This window comes from Theropithecus gelada, chromosome 13 (genome assembly GCF_003255815.1).
Source record: "Theropithecus gelada isolate Dixy chromosome 13, Tgel_1.0, whole genome shotgun sequence".
In the NCBI taxonomy this organism is placed as follows: domain Eukaryota; kingdom Metazoa; phylum Chordata; class Mammalia; order Primates; family Cercopithecidae; genus Theropithecus; species Theropithecus gelada.
This window is the reverse complement of record NC_037681.1, coordinates 36183214-36190188: the sequence shown is the minus strand read 5'-3', so window position 1 is coordinate 36190188 and position 6975 is coordinate 36183214. Positions and strand designations below refer to the sequence as shown.

Here is a 6975-nt window from a genome sequence, read left to right as displayed (position 1 = left end):
TCACTGCAACCTCCACCTCCTAGGTTCAAGAGATTCGCATGCCTCAGCCTCCAGAGTAGCTGGGATTCCAAGTCTGAGCCAACATGCTCAGCTAATTTTTGTATTTTTAGAAGAGAGGAGTTTTCAGCATGTTGGCCAGGCTGGTCTCAAACTCCTGACCTCAAGTGATCTGCCCTCCTTGGCCTCCCAAACTGCTGGGATTACAGGTGTGAGCCAGAGTGCCCGGCCCACATATTCTGTTTTTAACTTCAATTTTAACTTGCTTCTTTCAAAAATTTGTTTGACTTTTCTTTTTAATGGTTAGCCCTGCTAAACCAAGACCTCAAAAAATTAATTAAAAAACTCTGAGGTGTTCCTCTCCATGGGAATCTTTAGTAAAAGGCAAAAGACTTATATGATCTGAAGAGAAACTAGAGCATTGTTTAACTTTTATCACAGTATAATTTGCAAACAATAAAATGCATATATTTTAAGTGAACAATTTGGTCAGTTTTGACAAATACATACACTTCTGTAACCATCATCCCAGTTAAAATATAGAATACAGTTGACCCTTGAACAGCATGGGGGTCAGAGGTGCCGACCCTCCAATGAGGTTGAAAATCCATATATAACTTTTGTCTTCCCCAAAACTTAAATACTAATAGCCTACTGTTTACCACAAGCCTTAGCATAACATAAACAACACAAATTTTGCATGTCATATGTATTACATACTGTATTCTAACATTAAGGTAAGCTAGAGAAAAGAAAATGTTATTAAGAAAACCATAAGGAAGAGAAAATATATTTCCTATCATTCAGTGGAAATGGATCATCATAAAAGCCTTCATCCTCATTGTCTTCATGTTGAGTAGGCTGAAGGGGAAGAGGAAGGGCTGATCTTGCTGTCTCAGGGGTGGCAGAGCCAGAAGAAAATCTGTTTATAGGTGGACCCGCACAGTCGAGCATCAACTGTATATCCATATATGAGATGAAGTATCCATCTCTACTCCGTCTACTCTATATATGTATATGCAGTGGACATACACGTGTTTCTATCCATTTAGTTATATAGAGTACATCCTACTTTATATGGAGTGCAAAACATACAGAGTATATCCATCATTTATTTCTTTTGTAGTCAATACCAGCCAGAATACCCTCTCTCACTCTCTCCCCAGTTCACCACTGATCTGGTTTCTATCATTATAAATAAGCTTTGCCTGCTCTAGAACTTCTTCATACACATGATACCATTCAGTATGCAGTCTTCTGTGTCTGGCTTCTTTTCTTCTCAGCAGAATAATTTTGAGATGTATTCATGTTGTTGCGAGTATCAGTAGTTCTTTTGATGGTATGAACATAACACAATTTGTTTATTCACTTATTATTGCTAAACATTGTGGGCTTTTCCCATAGGTTTGAATTATTACGAATAAAGCTACTATGAATTTTGCACACAAATATTTTCTGGAGACATGTGTTTTTATTCTTTCTGGGTAATCACCTAGGAGTGGAATTGATGAGTGATAAGGAAAGTTTATGTTTAATTGTATAAAGCCAAACTATTTTCCGAAGTGTTTGTCCTGTTTTATACCCTCACCAGCAATTTATAGAATTTTGTTCTTCACATCGTTGCCAATGCTTGGTATTGTAAGTCTTTTTAAAAAACTTTTTACCCGTTCCACTTGGTCTGTAGTAGTATTTCATTATAGTTTTACTTTGCATTTCCCCATGGCTAAAGATGTTGAACATCTTTTTATGTGTTCATTGGCTATTCATCTAATTTCTCTTTAAAGCATCTGTTAAATCTTTTGCCAGTTTTAAAATCGGGTTGCTTGTCTTCTTATTGAGTTGTAAACTTCTTTATGTAGTCTGAATATAAGTCCTTCGTTAACTATAGCCACTGCAAATATTTTCTCTATGTCCTTTCATTAAAAAAAAACATGCTTTTTTGTTATTGCTTGTTTTTATTTTTATTAAAGTTATACATACAGGCACATAGATTTAAGAATCAAATAATTCTATAATTGTGTTATTTTAAAAAAAGATAAGAAAAGCAGACACTACTCTCAAAGTGCTTGGAGGCACCTCTTTTAGCCCTTTTTTTTTTTTTTCAATTTACCTCCTTGACTGTAGATGACATGCTGTTTGGTGAATTTTGTTTTAGCATTACCCTCTGACTTCCCACCATGGAGGATGAGGGTTTAGCTGTTTCCTGTGCACACACATATTCTTTTCTTCCCCGCATCTTTCCAATATAGTTATGCCATAATTTTGTCTAGCTCAATATTCAATTTACATGATTGAGATTATGTGGAAACTGCACAATTGAGCCACGCAGTAACCTTTTAATACTTTTCCTTTCTCATATAGTATTGTTTAATTGTCCCATTGGCTTAGTTTTCATGTGTTTATCACCAATTCAACTCCAGACTCGTTGCTGATCGTCTAAATCTCTCTCAAGTTGTTCATCCTTATGAAGCAGCCTAGCCCTTCCCCAGAACCTCTGACTTGCTACAGTCTGGACTGGTTGCTCTCCATGTCATCCTGGGGATTCCCATCATCTGTGTTAGAGCTCCTGATGTCTTCCTTTTTCAGCATTGGCCCCATGTTGGCAGCGAACATCCTCCAGGAACTAATTGCCTGTGCAACTACAACAGACTCCTAAAACCTCTACCTCCTTCAGCCATGCTGACTCCTTCCAATTCATCCTCCTCATGGCAGCCAAAGGATCTTCTTAATTGTGATGCCCCCCAACTCGTGAAGCCTCAAACACCAAAAACATGCTTTTAAAAACATTCTGTTGGGCCGGGCGTGGTGGCTTATGCTGGTAATCCCAGCACTTTGGGAGGCCAAGGTAGGCGGATCACCTGAGGTCAGGAGTTCGAGACCAGCCTGGCCAACATGGTAAAACTCTGTCTCTACTAAAAATACAAAAATTAGCTGGGCGTGGTAGTGGGTACCTGTAATCCCACCTACTCTGGAGGCTGAGGCAGGAGAATCACTTGAATCCAGGAGGCAGAGGTTGCAGTGAGCCGAGATCATTGCACTCCAGCCTGGGCAACAAGAGTGAAACTCCGTTTAAAAAAAAAAAAAAAAAAAATTCTGTCACTATCATCTCACCCTGCTCTGTTTTTCCCTGTAGCCCTTCATCGCCTGACACATTAAAATGTCTTTATTTGTCCATTCTGCCTTCCCTACTAGAATGTAAATTTCACAAATACAGAAACTTTGTTTCCTTACCCAGTGCTGAATCTCCAGCACATGGAACATTATCTGGTATCTAAAAAACATTGCATAACTATTTTTTTTAAAAAGAATCGATAAAGTCCAATTCCAATCCTGCCTTTCTCAATGGAGTAATGGAGACTAAACTGAAATTTTATTTTGGGTAGATGTATATTTATTTTGTCAATTGATATCTAAAGTAAAATGTTAGAATATCTGCCTAGTAAAAAAGATTTGAAAGAATCACCTGGGCAGAAGCAACACTGGATTGTTACAGGGTTAAGGAAAATGCTTCAGGAAAATCATGCCCCTTTAGAGAGAACTTAAAAGATACAGTCTTCAATCACTTTTTTCTAGCCTGTAGAGTTTTTTAAGAAAGAAATTGAGACTGTTTCCTCACTGAGAGTTATACATGAATGAAGAGCTATTATCTGTGCATGCACAGTTTGACAATTGCAGCCTTGAATAATGACGTTCATTGAGAGAAGTTTCTGAGAGTCAGAGAGAGGCTGCCATAATAAAATATATTTATAGAATTCTCTTGTCTTGGCTTAGAATAATTTGATAGCCAAATAAAAGTCTTAGCACTAATCCTTTGATCAGAATTCTATGCTTCGTTTTTTGGAAACTATTGGACAAAGTGCCAAGTATTCTAATATGCAACCTCTTAATGTACAAATTCAGAATTGTCATGAATTACATGGGAAGACACCATGCTTGCTTTTCTAATGATTTCACAGGGTAAATTTTGGCTGACCTAAGCCTGGTTTCACCAACTCAGTGAGACCTCGGTAACTGACCTACCCAACCAGGAAATCCACCTACATGCCTATCCAGTTCAGGTTTCTGTCTTTAGTGGTATCTGAGGGTTTAACTTGGTACTCAGCCACTTGGTTTAGTTTACAGATTGAATTATGTACAGATTTGCCAATAGTGTATGTATATACTGTGAAATAGTTCTGATGTTAAGTACTGATCCCAACTTTACTGGGTAAAGTCCTTATCCAAAACTGGAATCACTGCCTGGCAAAGTTGATGTTTACATGAATGGCATCCCCTGGAGTCTATAATGTGAGTGGTGCTCAATCAAATTGTGTGACTTGGCAGCCCTGGGGCTTATCTCCTCCTCTCTTCGGACAATATTTTTTCATCATTTTCAATCCAATAGCTTCCCAGTGTCAGTGCTGACAAGCTCCCTGTGGAGTGCTCTCAGTCTCTCCATTTGCAAATGCTCTAAGATCAGTCTCTAAAGAATAGTCGTGTTCTACCCGAACAATAGAGTATAGCGGCTCTTTTTTCCCATTGCTTTGACTATGGATAGTATAAGTACCCCAAGATCTGCAAGGATTGTGAAAGATTGTATAATTGGGTATTTGTGACTCTAAGTGAGAGAAATAATCTTCTAGATTGCATCCTATCTGGAAAATGCCTCTCTAATTTTTTGTTGCCATTAACTTACTGCTCATTTCCAATATTTAACACGGAACTGGGACTTCTGGCCACTGGCTATAGTTTTGCAATTTAGCAGGCTAATTGATAAGCCAGCCATGTCTCTCTTACTATTGTACCCTCAGCACCTAGCGTGTAATGCTTGGCACAAACTCAGTTAATGTTTTCTTAACGAAATTAAAATTGAAATTTTGTAAGCTAGGTAGTTAAATAGGTTGTGATTTATTTGTATTGGTTTTGCAGTAGAAACAATAGATTGATGCACATTTAATCAAAATGCTGATCTGAATTGATTAAAACAACTAAACAAACACAACCTCTGAGTTTGCATTTCGTCAAAATCCATAGGGAATTTGTTGTAGGAAATCTTTATCTTAAAGCTTTTCTTTCTGACCAACAAGGGTGTTAGCTACGAGAAGAGCTCCTGAATTATGGGAATTGATTTCTCAGAAAAATTTCAGGGTAGAAGAGGCAATAATAATGTTCTTTGGATGTTTGAGATGTAATCTTTTTTTTTTTTTTTTGAGACAGAGTCTCATTCTGTTGCACAGGCTGGAGTGCAGTGGCACGATCTTGGCTCACTGCAACCTCCGCCTCCCGGGATCAAGCAATTCTCCTGCCTCAGCTTCCCATGTAGCTGGGATTACAGGCATACGCCATCACACCAGGCTAATTTTTGTATTTTTAGTAGAGACGGGGTTTCAGTATGTTGGCCAGGTTGGTCTCAAACTCCTGGCCTCAAGTGATCTGCCTGCCTCGGCCTCCCAAAGTGCTGGGATCACAGACGTGAGTGACTGTGCTCAACTTGAGTTATAATCTTAAATTGAATCGGAGTAACATTATTTATTAATAACTAATAGACTCACTTATTGATAATTAATTTTATCAGCACTTTTCAGTTAAACATGTGTAATTGTATAAATTGTATCATTTGAGCCTCACATAATCTCAAAACTGTGTGATTTCTTTTGTTTTAATTCCTATTTTGAAGATGAGTAAAATTGAGGCTCAAAAAGACACAACCGATTGATTCATATGTATGCAGCTGGCAAGCGTTTCAATTCTAAAACAATATTTTTTCCGCCACACTGCTTTATGCATTTTAACGTCATGAATGAAAATGGAATGATTCATATTGACAGCTTGCTAATTAATGTTTCAGGTGTTGTACCAGGTGTTTGAGACCCAGGGGTACAAAGTAGAATAAGACATCCCTGCAGCATCCATGGGGGATACTGATGGTAGAGAGGCAGTTACTACCACATGGAAGTGCCTGGTGGGAGCAAGCATTGCTGCTGAGTGAACACACCATCATGGAACCCTGAGAACCTCTCAAGGATGGGGCCATATCACATCTTCTTCTAATAGCCTTAGACCCTTAGACACAGTGTGTGTGCTCCGAAAACACTTATCGGATGGAGAGATGGCCGTGTTGATACAAGAAAGAATGAATAAGGTGACTCCTGGATCCCAGTGTGGGTAGGAGTTTCCCAAGACATTCCAGGCAGAGGAAGTAGTGAGGTCACTGTGCTTTTAGAGGTCACCTGGTTTATAGAGCAGCCACATTGGCTGAGGAGATGTCTGTGCTGAAACAATGGGAGGTGGTTTCTTTGTACATCGTTCTTCAGTTCCAGCATGTGGTCTCCAGTACTGTTCATTTCACTGTGACGGTGCTGGTAGCTGGGACAGCGAAGAGCTCCACTTTCATAACATAAAAACACTAGAGGTTATTTCTCTCTCTCTGTCTCTCCTTTCTTCTCCCCATTACCTTAAAATTGCATTACCTTTCTGTTCAGATCAAGTGCCGCTCTTCAGAGAACAATCTCTGTTTTTGAGCGATGCGTTGAGAACATCGAGTGCCAGACCACACGCTAATTAAAGCTTGTCACATACCATAATGGCACCTCAGTAATACTCCAATTAACAGTTACTTTAATTACACCACTTACATGAAATTAATGAAGAGTCTAGCTCATGAGAAATAAGAACCTGTACATGAGAGCCACACAGAACATTCATCAAGTTTCTGATGAAACAGACTTTGAGAAATCTGTCCCTCCCATTGCCTAGCTTAAAAAAAATATTTTCAGGGGGCAGGAAAGTGGCTTTTTGTAAAATGAGCTGCCAACAGATGAAGAAAGAGTACTCATTCTTGCTGCTGGAAAGGCTGATCACCCAGGCTTTCATGTCTTAGAGACTGAGTTCAAATCCTACACTGGCCCTTTCTAACTGTGCTCTCAGTGAATGAGGAATAGAGGAGAACTTCCTCAACCCGACAAAGGGCATCTAGAAAATACCACCAGCTCACATTGT

The 6975-nt window shown here is 38.9% G+C and overlaps 1 non-coding gene across 1 annotated transcript; it reads right to left on the bottom strand.

Annotated features, from left to right (window-relative positions):
• Nucleotides 1–302: 302 nt before the first annotated feature.
• Nucleotides 303–419, bottom strand: LOC112605521. Its single transcript, XR_003115499.1, has one exon. It is a non-coding gene; the product is annotated as a U5 spliceosomal RNA (small nuclear RNA).
• Between the last annotated feature and the right edge of the window lie 6556 nt (nt 420–6975).